Consider the following 12463-nt stretch of genomic DNA (forward strand, 5'->3'; position numbering starts at 1 on the left):
GGGGTGAAGAGGCAGCTGTGTGGGGCACCCAACCCATTGAGACAATGACTCCGTTTACCCATGAGAATCATAGGGTTTGTTAAGAATCAGTAACAGGGCAACTTCTGCAATGCTGTTAGGATTATGCAATCCATTCAGTTGGATTATTTTTAACTAGATGACCAGTTGATGCCCTGGTCCCTTAATCAATAATGTTTGGATAAAAGGGTTTCTACTTTACGAATTAAGAACCAGGATCTATGGCTCTAAAATTTTTTTCCAAAGAGCAGATAACCAATTTATGTATGTGCCTGGTGCCTTTAAATATTTGCATTAATTTGTGCAGAGTTAGGGGATTCCTGCAGCCCTGTCCTTGTGGACTGTCTTGCAGGAAGAGGTCACGGCTTCAACAGTGACAAGAAGAATGGTTGCTGCTCCAGCCTTGTGCTGTTACGGTGTTGCTCAGCCAGCTGCTAGGGGTGCAAGGTTGGGTGAAGGGACTGGCCCTGCCTAGATTCCTGCCCCGCATTGGCCCCACCAGCCACGCACGATGCAGAGGAAGATAATGCAGAGTGAGTCAGGGGTTATCAAGCTACCCAGGCCTACCTGGTAGGTAGTGCTTATGTATGCATGACATCTGGCTCTCCCACCTCGGTCATCCCCACTCCCTTCTGAGCACTGATGTGCAAAAGGCTAGTTCTTTCATCCTGGATTTTTTTTTTCTACAAAAAAATATAGAAAAGAAGGAGGAGCAAACAGTACGTATATGATATGTAGGTTCTTTGGGATATATGATAAGAGTTGACAATTTTGAAAATGTTTAAAGAGAGATGAGGGTCATGGGATTTTTACAGCAATCCCCGAGAGCAGGTTTCTCATTTTCCTCCCCGAGGCTGCCTTCTGGGGAGGCTTCAGCCTCAGTCCTGTGGAAGGAGGGGCTCTGCTGGATAATTTCTGAGGGTGCCCACCACCACCCCGCCCCCCCCCCCCCCCCCCCCAGCTCTAGACTCCTCCAAGTCTACACTTCTGGCCCTCTTTCCATAATGGAACACTTTTGTTTTTTTTCTTTTTGCTTGGGTTTTCAATCTATTCCTGAATCAGTTCAGTTCAGTTTAGTTCAGTGGCTCAGTCGTGTCTGACTCTTTGCAACCCTATGGACTGCAGCACGCCAGGCTTCCCTGTCTATCACCAACTCTCGGAGTTTACTCAAACTCATGTCCATTGAATCAGTGATGCCATCTAACCATCTAACCTCTGTCGTTCCCTTCTCCTCTTGCCTTCAATCTTTGCCAGCATCGAGGTCTTTTCAAATGAGTTGGTTCTTCACATCAGGTGGCCAAAGGATTGGAGTTTCAGCTTCAGCGTCACTCCTTCCAATGAATATTCAGGACTGGTTTCCTTTCAGATGGACTTATTGGATCTCCTTGCAGTCCAAGGGACTCTCAAGAGTCTTCTCCAAAATCAAAGTTCAAAAGCATCAATTCTTCAGCGCTCAGCCTTCTTTATACTCCAACTCTCACATCCATACATGACTACTGGAAAAACCAGAGCTCTGACGACAGACCTTTGTTGGCAAAGTAATGTCTCTGCTTTTTAATATGCTGTCTAGGTTGGTCATAACTTTTCTTCCAAGGAGCAAGCGTCTTTTAATTTCATGGCTGCAGTCACCATCTGCAGTGATTTTGGAGCCCCCAAAAATAAAGTCTGTCACTGTTTCCACTGTTTCCCCATCTATTTTCCATGAAGTGATGGGACCAGATGCCATGATCTTAGTTTCCTGATTGTTGAGTTTTAAGCCAACTTTTTCACTCTCCTCTTTCGTGTTCATCAAGAGGCTTGTTAGTTCTTCTTCGCTTTCTGCCATAAGACGACTTAGGTTTATTCTAATGGAACCAAAAGTGAGAAAGGCATTTCACTTATTTGTCTTTCATTCAACCATGTTCATATAAAAGGTGTGGGGCTGGTGGGTTTGGGGGGGGCATGCACACCCCATGGTGGCCCTTTGGTGGAGGTTACTATCACGTGTCCAAGAGCCTTGTCCCTCCAAACCTGCTCGTGTCACTAGGGCTTGCTTCCTCATCCACAGGAGGACAGCACTTCCTAAAGCTGTAACTCACCTGCAATGCAATTGCAGGGTCTTTAGGGCTCTACTTTCCTATCCCGAAGAGTAATGCACAGCTAGAATTTTCCCTTTTAGAAGATAAAATCTATAGCCTAACTGTATGTTTTGGCACTGTATTTAACTCAGATTTCTACCTCAAACTGAATTTAGAAAAGAAAATATTCAAACCACATAAAATCTGGCTTGTTGACAACAACAATGTTGAAATAAATCCAACTCTGTTTTACCTTAGGCCCTGTCACAAGAAACATGAAGTGATTCAAAGTCAAAACCTGCAGCCAGGAGGGGTGATGAACAAATAGCTTTATTCAGGAAAACCACAGTGTTCTGATTTCTGTCTCCAGTGGGATTCATTGTTTAGTTGGCACCCAACCTGGAAGATACCCACCAACAGGAGAGGCGTTTAAGAGTGCCTTACCCTGGACTGTGGTACAAACAGAACAAGAGGGAACTGGTTTAAGAAAGCAGCCGCTCAATATGGATGGCCCTAGAGATTGTCATACTGAATGAAGTAAGTCAAACAGAGAAGGATAAATATCAAAGGGCATCCCTTATATGTGGAATCTAAAAAGAAATGATATAAATGAACTTACAAAATGGAAAGAGACTCAGAACGAATTTATGGTTGCTGGGGTGAGGGATGAAGGGAAGGGATAGTTAAGGAGGTTGGGATGCACATGTGCATACTGCTGTATTTAGAATGGATGGCCAACAAGGACTTACTGTATAGCACAGGGAATCCTGCTTAATGTTATATGGCAGCCTGGATGGGAGGGGAGTTTGGGGGAGAAGGGATACATGTATATGTGTGGCTGAATCCCTTTGCTCTTCACCTGAAGCTGTCACAACATTGTTAATCAGCATTACCCCAGTACAAAATAAAAATAAAAAAAACAAACAAAAGCAGCTGCTCAAATTAGAGGGGACAATTGAAGGATCAACCCTTGTAAAAGACACCTGTCTCTTAGAGGTAGTTTCTGCTTGCTTTACAGCAGAATTTCTTAAAAGAATCATCCATACTTGATGTTTCCAGCACTCCATCTCTCATTCACTTCTCAACCCCATCAGATTTTCACCTGCACCTCTCCATGGACACGACCCTTGAAGTCTTCTGTACCATTTTTATCTGACCAGGTTCAGTGGACAGTTCTCCGTTGACATTCACTTGATCTCTCAGCAGCATCAAACCAGGTAAGTACGTCTCCTTAAACACCTGACTTCCAGGCCACCACACTTACCTTATTTTCCTTTGACCTCTCTGGTCTCTTCTTCCTAGTCATTGTTGGAATGCTCTCGAACTCAGTCCTCAGCCTTCCCAAGGCTGTTCAACCATTGCCATGGGTTTACATGTCACATATGTACTAGTGGTTCTCAAGCTTGTATCTGTACTTCTTCCTTGACCTTAGGTAACTGCCAACTTGACTTCACTTCTTGGATGTCTTAACAGGCATCTTGAGTTGAATATGGCAGAACCAGAACTCTTGATTTCCTTCCGCATAGCCATCCTTACCCCAGCCTCCTCCATGTCCCTGCAGCACAGACATTACTCTCAAAAGGGATTAAGAGGGATGTGAAATCCTTCATGGAGCTTTGTGTGTAGATGTCCTGAAATTTCCATTTCATTGCTAGTAAGAGAGTCAAAAGGTAGTCTATTTCAGAGGAAAGAGTTTTTCTTAATTTTAGAAAATTCTGAACTATAGATGCCTGATTAGCATATAATGAATGAATGAGAAGTAGGGAACTTAAATAGCCACCGACGGGATTTACAGCTTTGTATATCTGGGTGGAGATTTACCAAAATGTCAGTTTTCAGAGATTTAAGAACCTCTCTGTCTGGTCTGGTGCTCTGGATACTTCTCTGCCTAAACACACACATTAACAACTGGTCTGTTAAAGTATGATATTGAATCGCTGCTGCTGCTGCTAAATCACTTCAGTCATGTCCGACTCTGTGCAACCCCATAGATGGCAGCCCACGAGGTTCCCCCATCCCTGGGATTCTCCAGGCAAGAACACTGGAGTGGGTTGCCATTGCCTTCTCCAGATATTGAATACCAGCTTAAGTTTAATATTACAGGTAGATTGCCTTAGGCCTAGCATATACCAGTTTTCCCTGTATCAATTCAAAACCCTTAAAATTGATCACTTGGTTCGGCTGCTTTTCACATGGCTTGAAAGTGACCTCTGATGGATGTTTGGGAAAGAGTGGAGATTGCATGCTGTCAGTTTCCCCCTCCCCATAAAACTGCATTAGAAGGGTAAGGCCATATGTGGAAAGATCAATTTATGTCACCTCTAAATAAGACTGAGCGACTTCACTTTCACTTTTCATTTTCATGCATTGGAGAAGGAAATGGCAACCCACTCCAGTATTCTTACCTGGAGAATCCCAGGGACAGAGGAGCCTGGTGGGCTGCCACCTATGGAGTCACACAGAGTCGGACACAACTGAAGTAACTTAGTAGCAGCAAATAAGCTTAAGAAATAACATGGACAGTAGCAATGTCAGACAGATATTCTCTTTTTGCTTCTAACGTTTCAGTTACTTGTGACCTTGATGTCATCTTCCTTCAGGTCATAATCCTTCTGTTGTTGTTCAGTCACCCAGTCATGTCTGACTCTTTGAGACCCCATGGACTGCAGCATGCCAGGCCTCCCTGTCCCTCACCGTCTCCCAGAGTTTGCCCAAGTTCATGGGCAATCTTTCATAGTCCTTTTGAACAATCCAAAACTAGATCTTAATGATAAAAATATTGGTGATCATGGAATGAGGCAGAGAAACCAATAATGAAGGGGCAGTGTGAAGTCATTAAAGCATAAAGTCATTGCGTTAAATGAAACTCTCATTGTAGACTAGGGAGCTATAGGTTCCTTTCTGAAACATAAAAAAGGGCTGGTGACCCATGAGTCAGGCTCTGTTGATGATCCATGAGGGAGGAAGTCAATTGCTCTCCTTTCTTGGGCCTACTTGGGGCCAGTGAGAGGCCAGAACATGACAGGAAGTGATGAAGAAGAGCCAAGGACACAGGCAGCACCCCTAATCTCTACTTACATATATAGTATGTGTGCATACTTTTATACTACGTGCATAGTATGTGTACATGTGTGTATATACACTTTCACATTTATATACCTAGTATATATGTACACATGCACATATACATGCATATATGTATGTACACACACCATAGTTTTACATTTCAGAAACATTGCAGGATTTCTGAGGACTGTCTAGGAGCAAGTCATCATTTATTCCAAGAAGTGCCACATGTACAGGAGACAACTCAATATATAGTTAAGTATCTGCATTATTTAATATTTGCACTTAATTCCATTTGATTGGCATTTGATTCCAGTGTCACATTTGATTCCCGTTTGGTTGGAGTCACATTGAAATCACATCTGATTCCATTTTGATTGGCATTTGATTCCTTTGCTGTTACTGTGTTTTGTTTTTCCTGAGAATTTGATTTCATTTGATTGGCATTTGTTCCTCTGCTTCTATTGTGTTTTGTTTTTCCTGAGAATTCAATTTCATTTAATTTGCATTTGTTCCTCTGTTCCTATTGTGTTTTCTTTTTCCTGAGAATGTACATCAAGTTGGAGGAACTGTACATGCATGTGGCCTCCTGAACTTAGGAAAAGAGAAGAATTCAACAGAAGGTAAGTCAAGGAGGAAAATGAGTGGGTGGCACTGGCAAGTGTGGCGTGGACTGCTTGCAAGGTCCAGCTGAATTCTGACGATTTCATTTTTGAGAACAGATTCTATTTTAGAGAGGTCTCACCGCAGGATGTCTGGGCCACAGGAGACTGCAGTCTGATCAATACTTTCTCCTCTTACTCTCTTCTGTATTACCTCATTTTAATCATGAGACATCAAGGCAAAGGTCATTTCTCTTTTTTTTTCAATTTTTTTTAATTGAAGCATTGTTGATTTACAATGTTATGTTAATCTCTACTGTACAGCGAAGTGATTCAGTTACATATATGTGTGTGTGTATATATATACATTCTTTTTTACTATTCTTTTCCATTATGGTTTATCACAGGATATTGAATATAGTTCCCTTTGCTCTACAGTAGGGCTTTGTTGTTTAACCATTCTGTATATAAAAACTTACATCTGCTAACCCCAACCTCCCACTCCAACCCTGCCCCAAACCCCCTCCCCATTGGCACCCACCAGTCTGTTCTTTATGTCCTTGGTTCTGCTTCTGTTTCATTTGGACACAGAGACACACACGCAACAGGGGAAAGACAGTGGGAAGAGATGGAGACAGAGGATGGCTGTGGACAGTCCAAGAAGAGAGGCCTGGGATGGAGGCTCCCTCTCAGCCCTCAGAAAGAACCAACCTGTTGACACCTAGATTTCAGCCGGCCGGCCTCCAGAACTGGGAGAGAATCCAGTGCTGGCGCTGGTGCTTAAGCCACTCAGCCTGTGGTCCTTTGTCGTGGCATCCCTGGGGCCTGAACGTAGTGTGTTCTGGTCCATGTGCTCAGTGAGGACATGTCCCCCTAATAATGAAAAGAGAGGGCTGTGAGGAGTGGCCTTCCCTCTTGCTGCCTGGCACATGGTGTGTGAAGCCTTGGGACTTGGAGCTCTGGAGCCATCCTGTGATGTGCGAGACTCGCCCTGGACAGAGGCGTATCTCATGAGGGTGTCAGAGTAGAGCAAAAGAGCCTGGGGCCTGTAGGACACCAAGGTAACCCGATTCATCGACTTGCAGACTTGGGCTTTATGATACAATTACACATCTTTATTGCACGAGCCCTTCTTCGATATTGAGAAACAGTCATTTAATTGCCAACACAATATGATTCTAATTGTTTATCCTTGGATGCCCCCAAAGCTGATCTTTGTATCTTAGTAAGTTATATGACTAAAAGGAAAAGAGAAGTTATTAGTTTTAATTGTATGTTTCCTGTCAATGGAGCTCTTTTTTTTTTTTTTTTTTTTTTTGGTGTGGTGTAGAGACTACACACAAAAGATATTAAAATCAGAGTGGCATATACTACATTTCCATTTGAATTTTTAAATGAGTCATAGCTGGCTAATCATCACTCAGTCGTATCTGACTGTTTGCAACCCCATGGACTGTACAGTCCATGGAATTCTCCAGTCCAAGATATCGGAGTGTAGCCATTCCCTTCTCCAGGGGATCTTCCAAACCCAGGGACCAATCCCAGGTCTCCCACATTGCAGGTGGATTCTTTACCAGCTGAGCCACCAGGGAAGCCCAAGAATACTGGGATGGGTAGCCTCTCCCTTCTCCAGGGGATCTTCCTGACCCAGGAATCAAACCGGGGTCTCCTGCATTGCAGGTGGATTCTTTACCAGCTGAGCTATCAGGGAAACCCTTAAATGAGTCACACAAGATGCTGAATGTAAGAAATTGAAACTTGCACTTTCCAGTAGCATTTAAAATGCCTTTGACCCTAGAAACGGATCACTTGACAGTGAAGAGAGGTTGTGGTGATTGAATTAACTTTCACATTTGAATTTGAGTAGAAGATTCTAGTGCAAAGGGCTATGAAGCCTTCATGGACCATCTAGCTACTGCTCAAGGCTCTGATAATGTCAGCAGCAGGCCATCCTCCAAGGGGGCTCACCCAGGCAGGCAGCCCACAGGCAGGTGGAGCCAGGAAGCATGAGGGGCACAGACCCGGGAGGGGACCAAAACTAAATGCCAAGAGGGCCACATTTAAAGAAGCTGGGAAAGGGAGAGGGGGAAATGAGTCTGGAGAGGTGAGATGAGAACACTGCAAGTGGTGGTGCTGGAGGCGATGGAGAGAGCATCACGGTCCCATTTTCCTATGGTTCTGGCTAGGTGGACTGGGGAAAGTGGTGGTGAATTAAGGGAAAGTAAAGAACTGACTCATCCCCTTGCAGGTTATTCTGATGCTGTTCCCTGAAAGATACTGCTTTGGCATGGGATTTCTCTTGCCACCACCCAGCACAATGGGTAGACACCACCATCCTCTGAGGAGACGTAAGTAAGCTTTTCTTATTCCTAAAGATGTTTCCTGAATCTCCTTCCATGTTCCTGGAATCCACCCATACCAAGTCCTTTCTTTGGCTGTTACTCCATACAGGTACTCAGCTTCTATTTCTGGTAGTATGGTGGACTATGTTATTTGGATCAGTCTTTCTTCTGACAACTAAAAATTCTGGATGAAAAGATTTTAAACTATCTTCTTAAAACTATTAAAGCATCAGTAAGATAGTAAGGAACGATCAGGTCAGAATATTATTGAAAACTGAAACCTAGAAAGGTCAAGGAGAAGCACCAAAGTTCCTTTTGCTCTGAGAGTATTTGCCCACCTAGGTGAACTTGAACTTCTGATTTGACATCCTTTGGGGGCATAGAGGATAGAAAAGATTAATCCGCATTGCCTCTGTTTCAGCCCTTTATTCCTTTTTATTACTGAATAGTATTCCAATGTATAGATGTAAAACAGACGGATTACATATTCACCAGTTCATGAACATTTGAGTTGTTTCCAGTTTTTGGCAATTAAAAATCAGGTCACCATAGACAATCATGTAGAGATTTTTGTGTGAATATAAGTTTTCATTTCTCTTGGATGTAGATGTAGGAGTGGGATTGCTGGGTTGTATGGGAAGTGTATGCTTAATTTTACAAGAAACTGCTAAGAGTTGTGCCATTTTGCACCAGCAGTGTGAGAATTCCAGTCGCTCCACATACTCGCTTAATGTCAGTTCTGTTTTGGTTTGGTTTGGTTTTTTGCCATTCTAGTATGGTGATATCTAATTGTGGTTTGAATTTGCATTTTCCCGATGACTGAAGATATTGAGCATCTTTTCATATACTTGTCATTTGTATATCTTCTTTGATGGAGTGTCTACTCAAAGCTTTTGCTAATTTTTAAACTGGTTTTTTTGCTTAGTATTGAGCCTTAAGAGTCTTTATCTATTCTGGTCACAGTTCTTTAGCAGATCTGTGATTTTGCAAATATTTCCCCTCATCTTTGGCTTGCTTTTTTAATTTTTCATCTTTTTAAAACAGCATCTTGTTAAAGATCAGAACATTTTAATTTTGATGAAGGTCAGTTTATCAATTTACGAGACATGTGTGTTGTATTAGAGCGAGTCTCTTCTGAACTGGTTTTATGTTTCAGTGGCTGGCAGCTCTCAGGCTTTCGTGTGGTTTCAGTCTTGTCTTCCCACTTACAGCACTTAACTCAAATACATGAAAAGTAACTCATCTAATAAATCATACTGAGTAACTCAGAATCTATTGTGTGTATAGCATCTTCATCTGTCAGAGTCTTGACAAAGACTTAGGAAGGGTAGAACAAGAAACAGCAAAGCCACAATAGACCCTTTGTAAAGAATAAATCTTCTTTTTCTATTACTTCACTCATTCTAATGTTGGTAATAAAAATGAGATAGCATGCACAATTTAGGGGACAGAAGTGAACTGAAATCTAAAATAAGGAGAGTTAAGCACAGAAGTCTTTTGTCATTCACAAAGAAAAAAATCAGTCGGTAATACTGATCTTTAAGATTTGCTTTAGCACCTCAGTCTCTCTATGTATTGAGAAGGGCATGGGCTTTTAAAGACATGAAAACTGATGCAAAGGAAAGCAATTAGTGAACTGTTCATCTGAATATCTGCTCATTCTGTTGGTCTTCTGCTTTTCAAGTTCAACCATTATGTTTTGAAGGGTAACAGCTTAGTCAACAAAGATTGTTCAACATTATTACCTAAGAGTATATCATGCTATTAAATTTTAACATCATTTTTTATAATAAAAACTCTAATAATTTATATTGAGCTATTTATTATTTTGTTTTCTAGTTAGCTGTGATCATTAACTGTGGTCTTGATTGTATAAGGTATAATATTTGTTATCCTCTTAAAGGGTCATCCCAGTATTTTGGTTAAAATTTTTTAGTTTGGGAATATCTTTTATCTCCTTTTCATATATACTAATAACCTTAATACATGCCAAAATAACACTAGATCTATAATCTAATAAAAAATGCCATCTGATTTAGGGCCCAATAGACACAGATCAGTACATAATCAGTATATAAAAAGAAGGATTTATTTCATTCATTAATCATTTCAGAAATATTCCCAAGCACGTACAGTGGTCAAATTCTGCTCTAGATGCTAGAAATGTAATAATGAACTGTAACTGATATTTCCACTGCAATCTTGAGCTTGTGGCCTGGTGTGTAATACAAGCATTAAACAATAATCTTGTCAGTAAATGTATAATTACAAAATGTTATATGTGCTGTAAATGATAGTTAAGTCATGACATGAGAGATATCCTGGGAGTAGGCAAGGTTTTTCTAAGAAGGTAATGTTGGGTTGAGATCTGAGGAAGAGTAAAGATTAACAGAGAAGGGTAAGATAGGTGAGATAAGACAGGTGAACATTCCAGACAGAAATAACAGCATAAGCAAAGGCTCTGTGGCATGTTCAAAGAAGGCTCAAGATTCTGGAGCAAACAAAGTATAGAAGAGACTTAGGTAAAGTGATACAATGCAGGACCTTTAAGGTCACTTTAAAGATTTTGCTGTTAGAGCAATGAGAAGCCATCTGTTAATCCAGGAAGAGAATGGGTATGATGGGTATGATGGGATTTTTTTCACTTTCACTGAAGCATGAAGAATGATACTGAAGGTAGGTAAGCATAGATTAAGGAGGACCAGTTAAGATGCCATTAAAATAACTCCAGTGAGAGGAGATGGTGGCTTAGATTGAAGTGGTGGCTGTGGAGGAAAAGAGGTGTAGAGAGATCTATGAGAACCATGTAGATGGGCAAAAATTGGGAGTTGGAGGGGCAAGGAATTCCTCAGCTTCTGCTCGTAGAACCAGATGGAAGAGAGTGTCAGTCAGGTAGTAAACCCTACCCGAAGAACAGGCTGTTGCAGAAGACCATGAGGTCATTCTTAGTGTAGTCTTGGTCCTATTGGGTGTGAAGTCTCCTTAATGGAGATCTTGAATAAACCATCAGACTTGTAGGTCTTCAATAAGAAGAAGGATTGGGGATGGAGATACAAGTTTGGGAGATCCTGGGGTATTATCATTGAAAACACAGGCAGGCATGGGATCATCAGAAGACTTGAGCCAGGTAAGAAGAGTGGACAGAGGCAGTGCCTTGCAGAATTCATGATCTTAATGGCTATGAGGAGCTGGTAAGCCCACAGAGGTTTCCCTGGTGGCTCAGATGGTCAAGAATCTGCCTGCAATGCGGGAGACCCGGTTTTGATCCCTGGGTTGGGAAGATCCCCTGGAGAAGGGAATGGCAAGCCACTCCAGTATTCTGGCCTAGAGAATTCCATGGAGAGAGGAGCCTGGTGGGCTACAATCCACAGGTCGCAAAGAGTCAGACACGACTGAGCGACTGACACCACCAAGCTCACAGAGGAAGGGAATCAGCCAGAGTCTCCAGAAATAGTCAAAGTGTGATGGCGGTCCACAGTCCACTGCATTAGTGCTGCCGAGAAGTCAGAAAGCTGAAAAATGTTCATGGGACTTAATGACCTTGAGGCTTTTGAGGCTGGTTTTAATAGGATGATGAGGGAAACAACGAGCCAGACAGTTGGGTGGTGAGCAAGGGATGGGCAAATGGAGATTGTGGGTAAAGACAGGTCTTGAGAAATTTGGCTCTGAACCAGAGAAAGGAGTTGGACTTGGAAGAAGGGATACATGTGGTCAAGGTTAAAGTAACCAGTAAATCGTGTGTATGTATATATATATTTATATAATACACAGGTGATGATATTGAAAGAATATTGTGTGTAACTCAATACCTGAAATGTGTTTTATAAAACAATTCAAGTTCATGCCTTAAAATGCATACAACTTGGCTTCTGTTTCAGGGGGTTTTTTTTAACCCTATTTTTCAGGAAGCTGAATTCTTTTATTAACTGAAGTTCCACATATAATCCCAGTCTGTAGAACAGATAAAAGCAGATGTGGCCCTTATAACACCTGCATGAAACACGAGGTTCCTCTCCATCCAGATGGATGTCCTATACAAAGGTGTGTGTTTGCAAAAGTAATGCCTGTTACTAGCAGAGTATTCAACAGTGACTTACTCTGGAAACAGGTTCTTTGATGTAACCTGTGAACATACAGAAAATACAGAAGAACCAAAGAAAGGAAAAAACCAGAGCCAAGTTGGCTGTCAAAAGAGCATACTGAGATCTGTACCAGCTGCTGGACAGGTGAGAATTTTGTCTCTAAGCTTCCCAGTAACTGAAGCAAAGAGCTATGCAAGATGCCTTACCAGTCACAGCATCCTTCGGGTAAGGTGCCCAGCTGTCGAGGAAAGTAGCTTTTCATGAAAATGAGACCCGAGAAAAATGTCTCCTATAAA

At 41.9% G+C, this 12463-nt stretch overlaps 1 long non-coding RNA gene across 1 annotated transcript; it reads left to right on the forward strand.

The window, feature by feature from the left end:
* The first annotated feature begins 5667 nt into the window (after positions 1–5667).
* Positions 5668–12092, forward strand: LOC133047248 (uncharacterized). Its single transcript, XR_009690700.1, has 3 exons — positions 5668–5764; positions 7992–8091; positions 11991–12092. It is a non-coding gene; the product is annotated as an uncharacterized LOC133047248 (long non-coding RNA).
* The last annotated feature ends 371 nt before the right edge of the window (positions 12093–12463 follow it).

Source organism: Dama dama, chromosome 26, assembly GCF_033118175.1.
Source record: "Dama dama isolate Ldn47 chromosome 26, ASM3311817v1, whole genome shotgun sequence".
Taxonomy (NCBI): Eukaryota; Metazoa; Chordata; class Mammalia; order Artiodactyla; family Cervidae; genus Dama; species Dama dama.